This window comes from Ambystoma mexicanum, chromosome 10 (assembly GCF_040938575.1).
Source record: "Ambystoma mexicanum isolate Mex_15411 chromosome 10, UKY_AmexF1_1, whole genome shotgun sequence".
Taxonomy (NCBI): domain Eukaryota; kingdom Metazoa; phylum Chordata; class Amphibia; order Caudata; family Ambystomatidae; genus Ambystoma; species Ambystoma mexicanum.
In genome coordinates, this window is record NC_090932.1 from 1,101,881,323 (window position 1) to 1,101,895,279 (window position 13,957).

Here is a 13,957-nt window from a genome sequence, read left to right on the forward strand (position 1 = left end):
AAAAAGAGAGCACATCTCTAGAGCTAGATGAGAAGCACAGTGGTTCCCCATCCAAGAACTGATTATTTTCAAAACACTCCATTACCCACAAGTGCCTTTCCAACACAGCACCACCATACCTCACCAAAAGAATTGCCAAAGCCCACTCTTCGAGACCCACTAGGAAACTTATACTAATAGACTAAATTGTTCCTAAAGTGAAAAGATGCCAATCCGGAGTCTCCGGTTTCCCATACCTTGCTGCCAAACTCTGGAACTACCTCCCACCTTCCTTGAGGGTAGAGAAATCCTATTAATCTTCTGCAAAGCATTACAAACTCAGCTTTTCTCCTAAACCTGAATCTCCCTCTACCCCTAGGCCTCTCACCAGGAGTTCTCTCCTGCCCCAACACCCAACTGCTTGTTTTTGTATGTTAACTGCCATTTGGATTTGCATCTACGTTATCGGTCTTTGTATGACACTATGCCTGTATTACATTAGCTTTACTAGTAGTTTTGTACCTGCAACTGTGCCTCAATTCATACGGGTTGTATGCCCCTATACACATGAAATAAATGCCAGCCAAACAAAACTTGCCACTGGCACCCTGGTTCAGAGGTAAGCAATATTAAAGATGCTGTGAAAGTCACACACGCTTCCCATTAGCCACAAATCAACAATCCCCACACAACAGAAATTATGCCAGTGGGTGTCTGCACCGGCATGCAGCTGTCTGGGCAACTTATTGAAAATTACAAGCGCTGTGCCCTTTATATACAATAGACGCCTTTTCACAGGGGCTAAGCGACACTGCAATGTTCTTAAGCAGGCGACTAAGTCCAATCTTGAGTATCGATGGGCCTGTGCAACTCTTTCCTTCACAGTAAAGCACTGAAATGATTTGCTCGTACCCATTAAAGGTGCGGTCGTACGAGTTGTATATGCACTTGTGTATAGGCGCGTTACAAATACCATATCATATCATATCATATCACTGTACCGTACACAAAGCAACGTTGCACTCAAGGACACCGCAAGCACGTGGATAATGGACCACTTTAAAAAGTAAAAAAGCAACCAGGGATTTTGTAAAGGTTTGTTTAGTACATTAAGCTTCCACCGGTCAAGTCCACATGTGCACTGTCCCCTAGGGACCGGGGAGGGTCTAAGTGCTCTTCCAAACTAGCAATCAAAATACATGTTAACATATAGCGGTGCCAGCAAGACTGCAATTAGGTTTTTTGCCTTTTTTAGTCACTCTACAGCAGTGGGCTTCAAACTTTTTGACCCCGAACCTTTCTAAGAAAAAAGTACCCGACTTTGGTCCTCCCCACCCCCTATACACATGGACTCCAAAACATTGGTTGCGAACGGTTATCGCCCGCTGCTGTAGAATGGAGGGGTGGGTGCCAAACACCAATCATTGCTTGCAATAACTCAAATTATATTAGAGGGAAAATATTTGTAAACACTGCATTCAGACATTTTTGCTACAGAGGATTTGACTGAAAGTAGTGTTGGATATTTATTTCCTACAGTAACGTTTGACATGTAACAATTTGTTTCTTAAGTACAACTTTGAGATTACTATCAATGCAGCACTTGCAAGTTGGACAGTGGCATACTGGAGAACTAGTGTGAAGGGTGGGTCCGTCTTTCAGCAGGAAGTCTGTTGCTGTTGAGTTGAATTTTTGCAATAGCCAACCGCAGATTTTGTTCCAGCTTTGACCAATATTTAGTCTTTAGGGCTGCAAGTGCTGAGAACCCAATCTTGCAAAGTTACAAGGTGCTGAAAGGTAACAGTACATTGACTGCACATTTGGATAAAGTTGAAAAATGTGCATTTTGCAAAAATCCACCCAGAGACAATTATTTGAATTGGCGCTCCAGTAGGTGGTCACTTTAAAGCTCCATTAGTTCCTCCTGCGGGTGTATAGGGGTGGGCCCCTACATCTGCCAGGAAAGGCTGAACCACTCGGTCATTGATGTTACAATTGTCCTCTGAAAAGTACTTGGAGACTGGTTCTGAGATGGTTTCCTATTAGTTCAGCAACACGAGAGATTATACTCCCGTCTCCTCAAGAGACATCAATCCTCCTCCTCCAAAGCTCCAGCTTTTTCTTGAATGCCGATATTTTTGCGTTCATAGCCAATGATGTGGTTTCTGTGCCTTGCAGGGAGAGGTTTAGAAAATGTAGGTTTTCAAAGATGTCACCATAGTAAGCTAACAGTACAAGCCAGTGTGAATCACAAAGAGGCTCTTCTTTCTTCTGGTCTAAACCCAGTAGCAAAAGTGTCTCACTTTGTTCCAGAGTTCAGAAACGCGATTTAAAACCTTTCCCCTGGGGAGCTACCCAACCTCTGTGTGAAACAACAAAGCATCATTTTCAGCTCCCATTTCTGCACATAACGTGGCAAACACGGTTCTTGGGGGGTGCATCTTAATAAAAAGTACAATCTTTACAACAGAAGTCAGCACCTCCGAAAGCCCATTTCCATATTGCGCACAGGCAAAGCTTACTGGTGTATCACACAGTGTGTCCACAATATATGTGGAGCTACTGCCAACACTTTTGCTTTTAGCCCAGTTCTAGCACCCCACATTGAAGGAGCACCATCCATGCAAATGCCAAAAAATGCCTCCCACTTTCGGCAGTAGTTAACAACATCAGAGACTAGAGATGCAGTTTCTCTGCCCTGAATTAGTTTACAAAAAAATAAATCCTCCAATATTTATTTTCCAAGGCAGTACCTCACAGAAGCAATCAAAATGTGCTTCAAATGTGCTTCTTTTGAAAGGTCAGTGGCCTCTTCAACTCTAGGAAAAACTGACTGTTCAAGCACAATATCAATTCTGTACTGATATCAGAGGACAGTTCAGCAATGCGGCAAAATATTGTGGTGTCAGACATAGGGATACTTTTGCAGTTCTCTGATGCACCATCACCAAACATTACCCGGCTGACAGCGAGAATTGTTGCCATAATTATTTTCTCAGCATCACTAAAAGGCTTTTTGTTTTACCCAGATATTGTGGTAAGAAGCTTCCATTTGCAGGTAGTGAGGCCACATTTTTAAGTGTTGTTTTGTTTGTGTATGCCTTGCAGCTTCCGTGCAAAGAAATCCTTGATCTTTTTTGCTAAATCAGCATGTTTTGTTTCCGAATGCCACCTTAATTGTGTTGGCTTCAGGCTTGCTAATTTAGCGCCACAAACCATACAATACAGCTTAAATTCTTCAGCAACTGCAATAAATGTGAACCCAAAGTCCAAATGAGAGACATCATATTTCTGCGTTTTGCATTTCTTTTGTCTGTATCTACCTCCCTCTTCTACTTTTCGTTTGAAATTCCTACCATCTTTGGGCACTAGGAAACGATCCGGTTCTATGTAATATTTTTGCTTATTAAAGCATGAACACAAAAAAAGAAAAAAATAATTCCGCCCGTTTTTGTATTGGCTTTAAAATGCGGAAATATCACATACTGACCCCCCCTCGTCCCCACCCACTCATTCACTTGTGAATCGCAGGGAAGTGGGGAGACAGCATTTCCCCCGCTTTCCCCACCCACCCCCCCTATCATCCTGCATCACACATGTATCTTCTGCACCCACACACAGTCCAAAACTCACCTCTGCGATGACTCCACTGGGGTTCACAGCGCCCGTCGGCCCCTGCGCGCGCTCGTGTGCGGCAGGGGGTTTGACAAGTATGATAGTTTGATTTAGAAGGCCACTCTGTGCGGTCTTTCTAATTTTCCCCATCGGTACAGTGAAAAAGATCTTTTCACTTAGTAACAACGATCCATCTAAAAGGAGCCTGAATCTATGAAAAAACATTACAGACCCCCACTTTAATGTATGTCCCATTCGTTTTTAAAAACCATTTCAAGTTTCAATTCAAAATGCCTCATAAGATTTAAAATGGCAAACAGCACATGCAAAGATTTAAAAGGAACCATGTGAAAAGGCTGGGGGAAAAATAATTTAAAGGAATAGTTCACTCAAAAATGTTATTGGCTGAAAAGATGGGCCATGATAAAAAAATATTTATTAAGAAAGTTCCTATATAAACTTTTGAGCAAATGAGGCTCAAAGTCACACATTTCAAGCACCAGAAGGCATCCATTTTGTGAAATGGATGAGCCTCCTGTGCTTGTGTTAATCTCTGCCCTTGCGGCACTAATGAAGCAAAAGCCAGCCAGCTGTAATAAACAAAAGCTACCAGCAGGTGGCTTTTGCTTCATTATTGCCAGAGAGCAGAGATTAACAAAAGCTGCTGCTGGTAAGTGCTTTAAATTTCCTTCTTTTTTCAAAGCACTGCAAAATAAATGCTTTCTAACTTAGAAAGAAAACCACAGCATTTATAACGTTGTAGTTATGTTTGCTGTGGCTTCAGCTTTTGTTTGCTGTGGCTTCAGCTTTGAGTCTCCTGGACTCCTCAGAGCCGGAGGAGACCAGGAAATGTATAAAGAAAAGGAAAAAAATAAAAAAAATAAAACGCATTTACAAAAACAACATTGTATTTCTGACTGCGGCGGCTTTCTCTTTGAGTCTCCTGGGCTCCCCTCGGTCGGGAGACTCCAGTAGACTCAAAACGAAAGCCGCCGCAGTAAGAAATACAACATTGTTGCATTTATGATTTCTGTGGTTTTCTAACCACGGCAATCACAAATACAACAACATTGTATTTGGAATTGCTGCTCCTTTGCTTTTTGCCTTTCATTTGTCATTTCTGTGTTTCCCTGGGCTTGCGGAGCACCGAAAAACATAGAATGAAAGTGAAGGCAGCCTCCTCCATGTAGAGCGCTGCAGTAAGCAAAAGCTCTTAGTAGGGGGATTTTGCCACTTGTTTAGTGCCGCCAGGGTAGAGCTTAACATGAGTTTAGGAGGCTGCCTGAAATGCAAAATGGATGCTCCCATGTAAACGCTTTGGGCCTCGTTTGCTCAAAAGTTTACATAGGAACTTTCTTTTAAATGATGTTCAATGCATGTTTTTGATTATTGCCCAACGTTTGGGACAAGATGAGCGCACTTTTCCTTTAAGTCCCCAAAAGACTGAAACAATGGCAAACACCACATGTAAAGACTCAAAAAGAACCATGTGAACAGCTTGGGGGGGATAGGAGGGGTGGAAAAATAAACAAAAAAGAGCCACAAAAATGGGTCAGAAATATGTTGGATTAAAAAAAGAAACCATCACAATGATACAAGTCTCAGAAGACTCCCTGTTCACATTGTGAAGTTCTAGCTCGAATTTATTTTTTTAAGTGTGGTCCAGGGCTAGGCCACAGGTTGGCAGCGAAAACCACACCTGGATGCACACTGCACAGGCCCGATATAAACCTTCAGCACTTCTACTCAACCAATGGTACATAGGGAAATTAAATCCGTGAGTGGGTCAAGTGCTTCACTGGATTTTTCTTGCTGGGACACAGGTGGTTAGGTTGACACGCTGACGCTTGGAGTGACGCTGCTGCAATCAAAACGAACAGTTAGTCAAGGATACATGGGTTTACCTGATACTTCAAAATTAAGAATAGATGAGCAGGGGTTAAAACCAGCTCTTGGGTGTTAGGCATCAGCTAGTAAGCAGGACCAAACGCTGTGAAACCAGGAGATAGTACAAAGTGCACTGTAAATGCAACTCCCACACGAGATGTGAACTTTCAGTACCCCCGCCAAACTGGACATGAGAACAGCCTCAAAAATAGGTTGGAAATCCCGGATTGTGACTCCCCAACTATAGCTTCAAAATTGCCACACCATCCCCCGCAGCAAAATAGTTGTTTCAAAAAAAGGCATTCTTACTGTTGGCATGTCCTACTACAGAGTCAGGATTTTTTATGGAGCCACTGCTGTTGGAGACTTTGCTCTCCTAGATAGGATGATAGAGCCAATGTGTTCCTGCAATTAAAAAAGTACAATAAAAAAATATTATAGACGTACCAGATTGACCGTACCAATATTTGCGCACTACACTCTGCCAGTCAGCGCACATCCTTCCCCACACACAAAAAGGGACCTAAGATGCAGGGTCCTACCGGTAAATCTCCAAAGTTCCCTATAGGCCAGTCCACCCCAGCTGGCAGAGAGAACAGAGAGCAATCCAAGCACATACCTGAAAACGTGACTCATATTCAGTCACAGAGACAAAAAATTAGAAGAGTGAGAGAAAGAGCAACAGCCAGTTATATTTTAACCTATCTATTCCCTGCCTAGAATAGTTGAGAAGTCCAGCCTGCTGGCATTCCAATTATTCATCTACATATCTTACATAGATTCCGACATGGGAGTGCTTAACTCTCTGAGCCAACTTTCAGAAACAAGTAATAGCCATTTTGAATGAAGTTTGTTGACTCCGCTGAAGTAGTAGCAGACTGCCGCAGCTGCCATGCCAGACATGAGGGCCCCTGGCTTCTCTGCAACTTATGGGGCCCCATGCAGGTGAAGGCCTGGCACCCAAAGCAGGAAGATTTACATGAATTACACTTTAAAATCACTTTTAAGGCAATGGAGGGCCAAAAGTACTGTTGGTAATGGGAGTGATTTTAGTACATCAAGGGCTGCATAGACTCGCTCTATAGCAGATGGCTACCGGGGCAGCTCAGCAGGTTGACCGACCATTGCCGAGATGTTATACATCCAAAATATAAGGATGTTTATTGATTGCCGTATCTTTTAATGTGTTTAAGGTTGAATTTAACCAACCAAAACAATGCAAAACCTGTTATTTGAAAGACTGTTTGCAATTACTTATAAAATAGAAAGTGTTATAAAATGTGTTTGGCCAAGGGATGGGTTGGGGTATCTATGCCACTGTAGTGAAAACCAAAAGTTGGCACCCCTGAACCCAGTTTAATTTCCTAATAACTGCTGTGAGCACAACAGAAGCATTTGTGATTAACCAGGTTGATAAACATAAGATTTCCTAAACATAACCTGTGATAAACCACAAAGCAAGGGGCACACAAATTACAGAGTACTGGTGTGGCACTCTGAAAAAAAAATTATAATAATAATAATCTCAAAGAAAGCCAGTGAACGCAAGTTTTAGCAGCGTTTGAGTTTGGAAATGACTTTTTTCCTATTAACGGGTAAAATGCACATTTGAACAATAATGTGTCCAGCATGTAGAATGCCTACTTTCAACAGTGACCTCCCCCGCTACAGCAATGTTCATGGCCCATTGATTCCTGTGGTGTCTCTGTCACGACAGAAGAAAATGAAACGGGCAAACAGAGCCAGGAAACGCGCGAGTGGTGGTTGGGAAAAGGCACACCGCGAAGATTAGGTCACTGAGCCCCCAGCTTCCCTCGGCAAAGCTGGGGGCTTGTTAAAGCCTGGTCATGGTTGAGCCATGCCGGGTCCTGAGATCCTGTCGACATCGGATGCCGGATTTCAGACCCGGTCAGAGCTGTCCCACGGACCAGAGGGGTGATGAGGCAGAGGGGCAGCTAAAGCAGGCGGGGGTGGTGTTGTACGATATCCCCCCCACCCCACAGCAGCAAACTGCCGTGCGGGAGCCGGATATCGTACAACACCAGCAATGTGTGCTTCCGTCCCTGCTCGCCTCCTCTCCCCAGTGGCCCCAAGGTTGGGGCACAGAGGAAGAGGGGTGCCGGGGGACCAGCATTGCAGTGATCCAGCCGACCTGTTCGCCTCCTCTCCCCCACACGTCTGTCTTTCTGGATCCACAGGGGGAGAGGGAAGCAGAGGGCCCGGGAAAGGCCTGAAATGCTTGCTTCCCGGGACCCCCTCCAACTGTGGTATTGAGGGCTGAGCCGAGAAGCAGCATCCCCTACAGGCAAGAAGTCACTGCGGCACCAGCAGGAAGCAACAACGCAGTCTGTACCTGCAATCCAAATGCAGGAAAGCGCACAACCAGGCTGCGTTTATTTTCTGTTTTGTGGCCACCCCCGAACCACATAGCACTGATTGAGCATGTGCGTGGGGGTTGTGGGGGGGGGGGGCAGTGGCTTGCCATGCACAGTTAAGTGAAGCATGAAGAAGTATTTTCTCTTTTACCGCTGTTCTGGATCACACGCCCCACAGATTGAAGACCTCTGCCTACAGTATGGACATTTTTAAGGCGAAATACTCATTATCTTGCTGGCAAGACTACATAGGATCTGCATTACCTCCATGTCCACTCTTCCTCATCCCAGTACTTACTTCATGAGGCACCCGCCTCCGACACAGGACCTTCTTCTATTTCTTTAAATCCCTATAACTCCTCCCCCACATCCATGTCACTCAGTTTAAATTTTTCCTGCCTCCGGCAGGTTGGACTTTTTCTTCCCGGTGCGGGGCACCAGGGAGCACTGATTGCTGGCCCCCTGCGGGGGGCTGCGTGGCGGGGCCCTCGGCTCCCTCCGGTGCGGCACTGCTCCTGGGCCCCCTGCGGGGCTTGGGGTCACAGTTGAGCTGGATTGCCTCGCTCGGTTCTTTGCTGGGCTCCGGACCGCAGAGTGAGCATTGTGTCCCGGGTCCTGCACGGCCCGGGGAAAGGTAAGGAGAGGGGAGGACTGGGCTTGGTGTTTTTCCCCTCTCCTCCTGTTTTGGCCATCTTGATTCGACTTGGCAGTGTGGGCTAGCCTTCCCTTTTGTTGTGAGGCCTCTCTGCTTCTTATCGTGGGGTGACAGTGGCAGAGAGTCTTTGGGAGTGCGGGGGCTCTGTTCTGTCGCGGGCATGTCACATACCACCCGCTCCTCAGACACACACAGCACAGGATGCACCGGATGTTGGCTGCATTATCTGGGGGAAGGTAAGGAGAGGGGAGGACTGTGCTTGATGTTTTCCCCTCTCTTGCTGGTATGGCCATTTTGACTCCTTCAACATGCCGTTTTCCTTGTGCTTTGTGTGCACATCTTTATTACAAATGATGGCAAGCACTTGGCAGTATGGGCTAAGCCTTCCCTTTTGTTGTGAGGCCTCTCTGCTTCTTGTCGTGGGGTGACTATGACAGAGTATTTGAAAGTGCGGGGGCTCTGTTCTGTCGCAGGCATGCCACATACCACCCGCTCCTCAGAGACACACGGCCCAGGATGCACCGGATGTCGGCTGCATTCTCTGGGGGAAGGTAAGGAGAGGGGAGGACTGTGCTTGATGTTTTCCCCTCTCTTGCTGGTATGGCCATCTTGACTCCTTTGAAAGGCCGTTACCTCGTGCTCTGTATACGCATCTTTATTGGAAATGATGGCAAGCACTTGGCAGTATGGGTTAGCCTTCCTTTTTTGTTGTGAGGACTCTCTGCTTCTTGTCGTGGGGTGACTGTGACAGAGTATTTGAAAGTGCGGGGCTCTGTTCTGTCACAGACATGTCACATACCACCAGCTCCTCAGACACACACAGCCCAGTATGCACCGGATGTTGGCTGCATTCCTTGCGTGCTGCCTGTGAATACGGCGCAGATTTTGGACACATTTGCAAGCGGCCGGAAGGGTACCGGCCTGGCATAGTCTACACTTCGGGTTCGAGTCTCAGTGGTGCTGACTCGGTCCTTCATCCTTCCTAGACCGATGCATTGGAACGATTTAGAGCATGGGGCTACCAGCTACTGGATACAGGGCTCAAGCCACCTCTCAGTCATGTGGTGTGTTAGTGGTGTGTTTGGGTCTGTGCTAGCTATGGACGCAGACTCCTTGTCCTGTTCTCTTCCTCTAAACTGCGCAAGGGAAAGTCAAAGGAGTTGATTTGCTTTTCCCTTGTCCGGCATGGGATTATGGAAAATGATCATGGAAGTAACGGCCATGCAGGGCGTTCCCAGTGTCTCTTCTTTTAGGCCCTAGGTCCTCCGGTGCTGACGTGTTGCTTTCACGCCTCCTCTCAGACTTGTGGGAAGTGATAGGGCACATGGTGGCACATGTCTGTGCTTAGAGGGGTTCTCAGAGCCCCTGATGCCGGTGGAGGGGGATGTCACTTCAGTGGGTTTTCCAGTATAGGCATACCTCAGGTAGGGGGTTGCCTTTGATGTCGGCTATCCGGGATGGATTGCTTTGCCCCACTTTGTGACAGTACTCTGCCCTTTTGACGCCAGCCTGGTGGCTCCTCTGTCGGCTGCGGGGGCCATAGTCTGCTGGACTTCTGGCCTGTCCAGTATCTTCCTTTTGATAGGTCAAATCTTTTTGTGGGTTGACAAGCATGCTGTTATATTGTGGCGCAGGCCTGTTTCAAAGTCCTGTGATTTCCCTCTGGTGCAAGTGCAGTGACTGGCGGTTTTCCCTGGCTCCTCGTCTCTATCTTCTCGGAGGTGTGTGGGACCGGTGGGGTTCGGCTTCCTGGGTAATGGGCTCCTTCTGGAGGGGGTATCAGTTGCCGTTCCTGTCTCCTCCTGTCCAGGTTTGCATGGTTAGGACTTTGGTACCCAGCTCACGGTCCAAGTAGTTGGCCATGGGATCCGTTCTCTCCGAACGGTTGTTGTGGGTTACCGTCTTGCCCGTTCCTCTCCCTGTTCAGGGTCAAGTTTTCTACTTGCGGGTGTTCCTGGTCCCTATGCCTTCTAGGATGTGTCACCTGCTTATGGGTCTCAAGACCCTGCACTGCTCGTCCGGACGTCTGGGGAGAGCGTACTCTGGATGTTGTGCAGGGGGGGCGCTTGCTGGCTGTTCTGGGCTGGGTTCTCAGAAGGCAGTATGTCTCGACTCACCTGTTGCTGAAGTTACGGGGCACATGGCGTCTTGCATGTTTTCCAGTTCCTTGAGCCTGTCTTCGGTTACGTCTCCTGGTGTCTTATACTCTCTCCCACTGGCTCCCGACATCTCAGCTTTCGTAGTTTTGTTTTCAGTGTCCCCAGCGATGCGAGTGTCCCTGCTATGGTGGCGGGGGGTTTCAGGTCTACAGGCTGAGGTGTGCATGGTCCTTCCTCCTGTGACCTCTCCTACTACCAACACCAGCAGAAAGGGTATACATTGGGGGTCCTCTCAGCTCAAGGGTTGTGAGATCTGGGGAGAGCCGGTGATCATCCAATTAGCAAGAGTTGTGCCATTGTGCAAGCTCTGGTGTACTTCGAGGAGTTGCTGGACGGTCGGCGGTTTTTGGTCCGATCGGACAATACGACGGCCTTGGCATATGTGAACTGCAAAAGGGGTTCCGGCTGTTCCTTGAATGCTCTGGCAGCGCTGATAGGCACCTGGGAGGAATCTCATCTGGTGTATCTGCTGGCCTCACGTATCAGAAGGGTGGACAATGTTCAAGCGGATCTTCTCAGACGCCGGTTTTCACTCCTCTGCAGAACTGGTCCTGTTGGCCCAGGTCTTTGCGGTGACCTGTGTCAGATTAGGGTCCTTGGTTCTAGACCTGTTTGCATCCCCGGCCTCAGCAGAAGTTCCCCTCTTCTGCTCTCGGTTTCAGGTTGAGGGGATTGGGGGATGGACGCCCTCTCTGTACAGTGGCCTTGGGGTTTTCCTTTATGCCTTTCCGCCTATTCCCCTTCTGCCCCGGGAGGTTTGGCGCATCTGAGTGTCCAGGGTGACTGTGTTGTTGTTAGCTCTGTTCTGGTGCCGCAGGAGTTGGCTCCCCTCTCTGTTGGAGCTTCGTTCCTAGGAACCTTGGCTGGTTCCAAGGTGGCCGTGGCCCCTTCAAGGGGATCTGCGGTTAGAATTCCACCGGATGCAATGGGCGGTATGGCTATTGCTCAGTCTAGGTTGATATCTCAGGGGTTCTCAGATCCAGTAGTTGAGTCCAAATGGATGCTCTTAGACCCTCCACTCTGAAGGTGTTAGGCAGACATTGGGGCCATTTCCGAGACTGGTATGGGCAGTCTGGGATCCCTCCCCTGCGTTCTGGCCTCTGCTATCCTTCGGTTCCTCCAGGAGGGGTTTTGACAGGGGCCTGGCAGTTTTTCCAGGCTTCGCTCTCAGCGGGCCTCCATGAAATTCCTTTTGGGGGACTCTGACGGTCACTTGGATGGGGAGGTGTTGGTGGGGAAGTTGATCCAGGGTTTTTCTTCTTCCCTTCCTTGTGCTGATAAAGGGTTTTCCTTTTGGGATCTCCCTCTTGTATTACGGTTCCTTCACGGGCCTCCTTTTGAGCCCATTTCCGAGACTGAAATCAAACATCTTACACTGAAATCTGCTTTTCTTATTGCCCTCACTTCTGCCCGTAGGCTTGGGGAGATTGGGGCTCTCTTATGTCACGCTCCTTTCCTGAGGGTGCTGCCAGACTCGGTGGTGCCGGGGTGTGGTCCGAAGTTTCTCCCTTCAGTTGTCTCTCGGGTTTCACACCTCTCAGGGTCTGGTTCTCCCTGACTTCTTTCATGATCCAAGAATGCCTGAGGAGGTGGCTCGGCTTAACATTGATGTCCGGCGGGACGCGTTGGAGTATTTGGCTTGGTTTGCCTTTTCCACCAATCTGATAGTCTGCTGATTGCTTGTGGTCTGGCTGGGGCTGGGCATAACGCATCTGTGGTTTCCATTTTCCGGCGGTTCCGGGTTGTGATCTCTAGGGCCTATGTGGCTTCTGGCCTGCCTGTGCCTGCGCACAATCAGGGGCGGTCTACCAGGGGGTTCGCGGCTTCCTGGCCCGATGTAAGGAGGGTTTTTCTCTGCAAGAGATTTGTATGGCTGCCGCCTTGGCTGGTCTAGGCATTTTCATCAACCGCTATGGGTTGAGTTTCTCCCACTCGGGGGTTGGTTCCTTCGTGGTTGGAGTTTTTGTCTGTGGGGATGTGATTTAAGAGTTATTGTGGGTGTGTTTTGCTGCACTGTTTTTGGCTCTGTCTCATTGGGACCTTTTCCCCTTTGATGCTTTGGTATACCTCATGAAGTAAGTACTGGGACGAGGAAGAGTGGACGTGGAGGTAATGCTCTGATTACTTACCGGTAATCTTCATTACTCCTAGTCCTACTCTTCCTCGTCACAGTACTGACGACCCTCCTCACCCTCCCTGCGGGGAAGGTCCCATGCTCCGGCTTGGTAATATGAAACTGAGTGATATGGATGTGGGGGAGGAGTTATAGGTATTTAAAGAAATAGAAGAAGGTCCTGTGTCGGAGGCGGGTGCCTCATGAAGTAAGTACTGTGACGAGGAAGAGTAGGACTAGGAGTAATGAAGATTACCGGTAAGTAATCAGAGCATTTCCACTGTATACTAGCGTAGTATTCAGTGAACATGCAGGCACCTGGTCAGTGAGACAACGCAGGAAAATGAAGGATCTCTGTCCTATACAGACAGCGGAGACATCTTGTGGTACAGACAGACTCTGGCCAGTATAGCTCAATGCACTGCCTTGCATCACTGAGCGGTAAAGTTAGGCACCTCTCACTGCAATGTTCGAGTCAGAAACCCTCACCTCCTAAAGGCTGTACAGTTAAAGAATTCACACCAAGGGAACTTCATGCTGTCATTGTCATCCCCCCAACCCCTGTGGCCACTGCTCTTCATCCAGAGCCGGGGCTACAGCCGTCGCCGCCCCCACCACCCCCTACCCCATCCCCCCGTCCCCCCATCCCTATCCCCCGCTCTGGTGGCTGCACATATATCACCACCAACGAAGGAGGGCTCGACAGCCCGGCGTGGTAAAAATTGATTGACAGGGAGCTTGATTTACAACTGGGTGAGCTCATTGCTGTTTTAACAGTGAACGCCGTGTTGCACAGATAAGTGTGAAGAAAGAGGAAAACCTTCTGCCCTAAAATTCCCTCGGCGTGCACTGCATGGCCATAAGTCACTTCTCTTTGGTGGTGGGGAATAATACCAGCCAAGAAGACGAACATAGGTCCACTGGTGCTCCAAACAAAATCAAAATGGGAAAAACAAACCCCCCGTGGCACCTAAATATACCTGGCGTTTCGAAACACTGACGAGACGTATAAGCACCATATAAACACACAATAAAAAAATAAATATCTGGTCCGTACACAGTATGGAGTGCTCCAGTCTCCTCAATTCTCTTCCTAAGTACGTACACGTCCCAAGTGCAAACGTCATGACGATTTAACAGAAATACGTCTGACCCGTTAAAGGCATTTCAGAAA

The 13,957-nt window shown here is 48.0% G+C and overlaps 1 long non-coding RNA gene across 1 annotated transcript; it reads right to left on the minus strand.

Moving 5' to 3' along the window:
- Positions 1–5,177: 5,177 nt before the first annotated feature.
- LOC138493289 (uncharacterized) lies at positions 5,178–13,898 on the minus strand. Its single transcript, XR_011276356.1, has 3 exons — positions 13,841–13,898; positions 5,791–5,886; positions 5,178–5,455 (listed from the first exon to the last, which is right to left on the minus strand). It is a non-coding gene; the product is annotated as an uncharacterized lncRNA (long non-coding RNA).
- Positions 13,899–13,957: the final 59 nt, after the last annotated feature.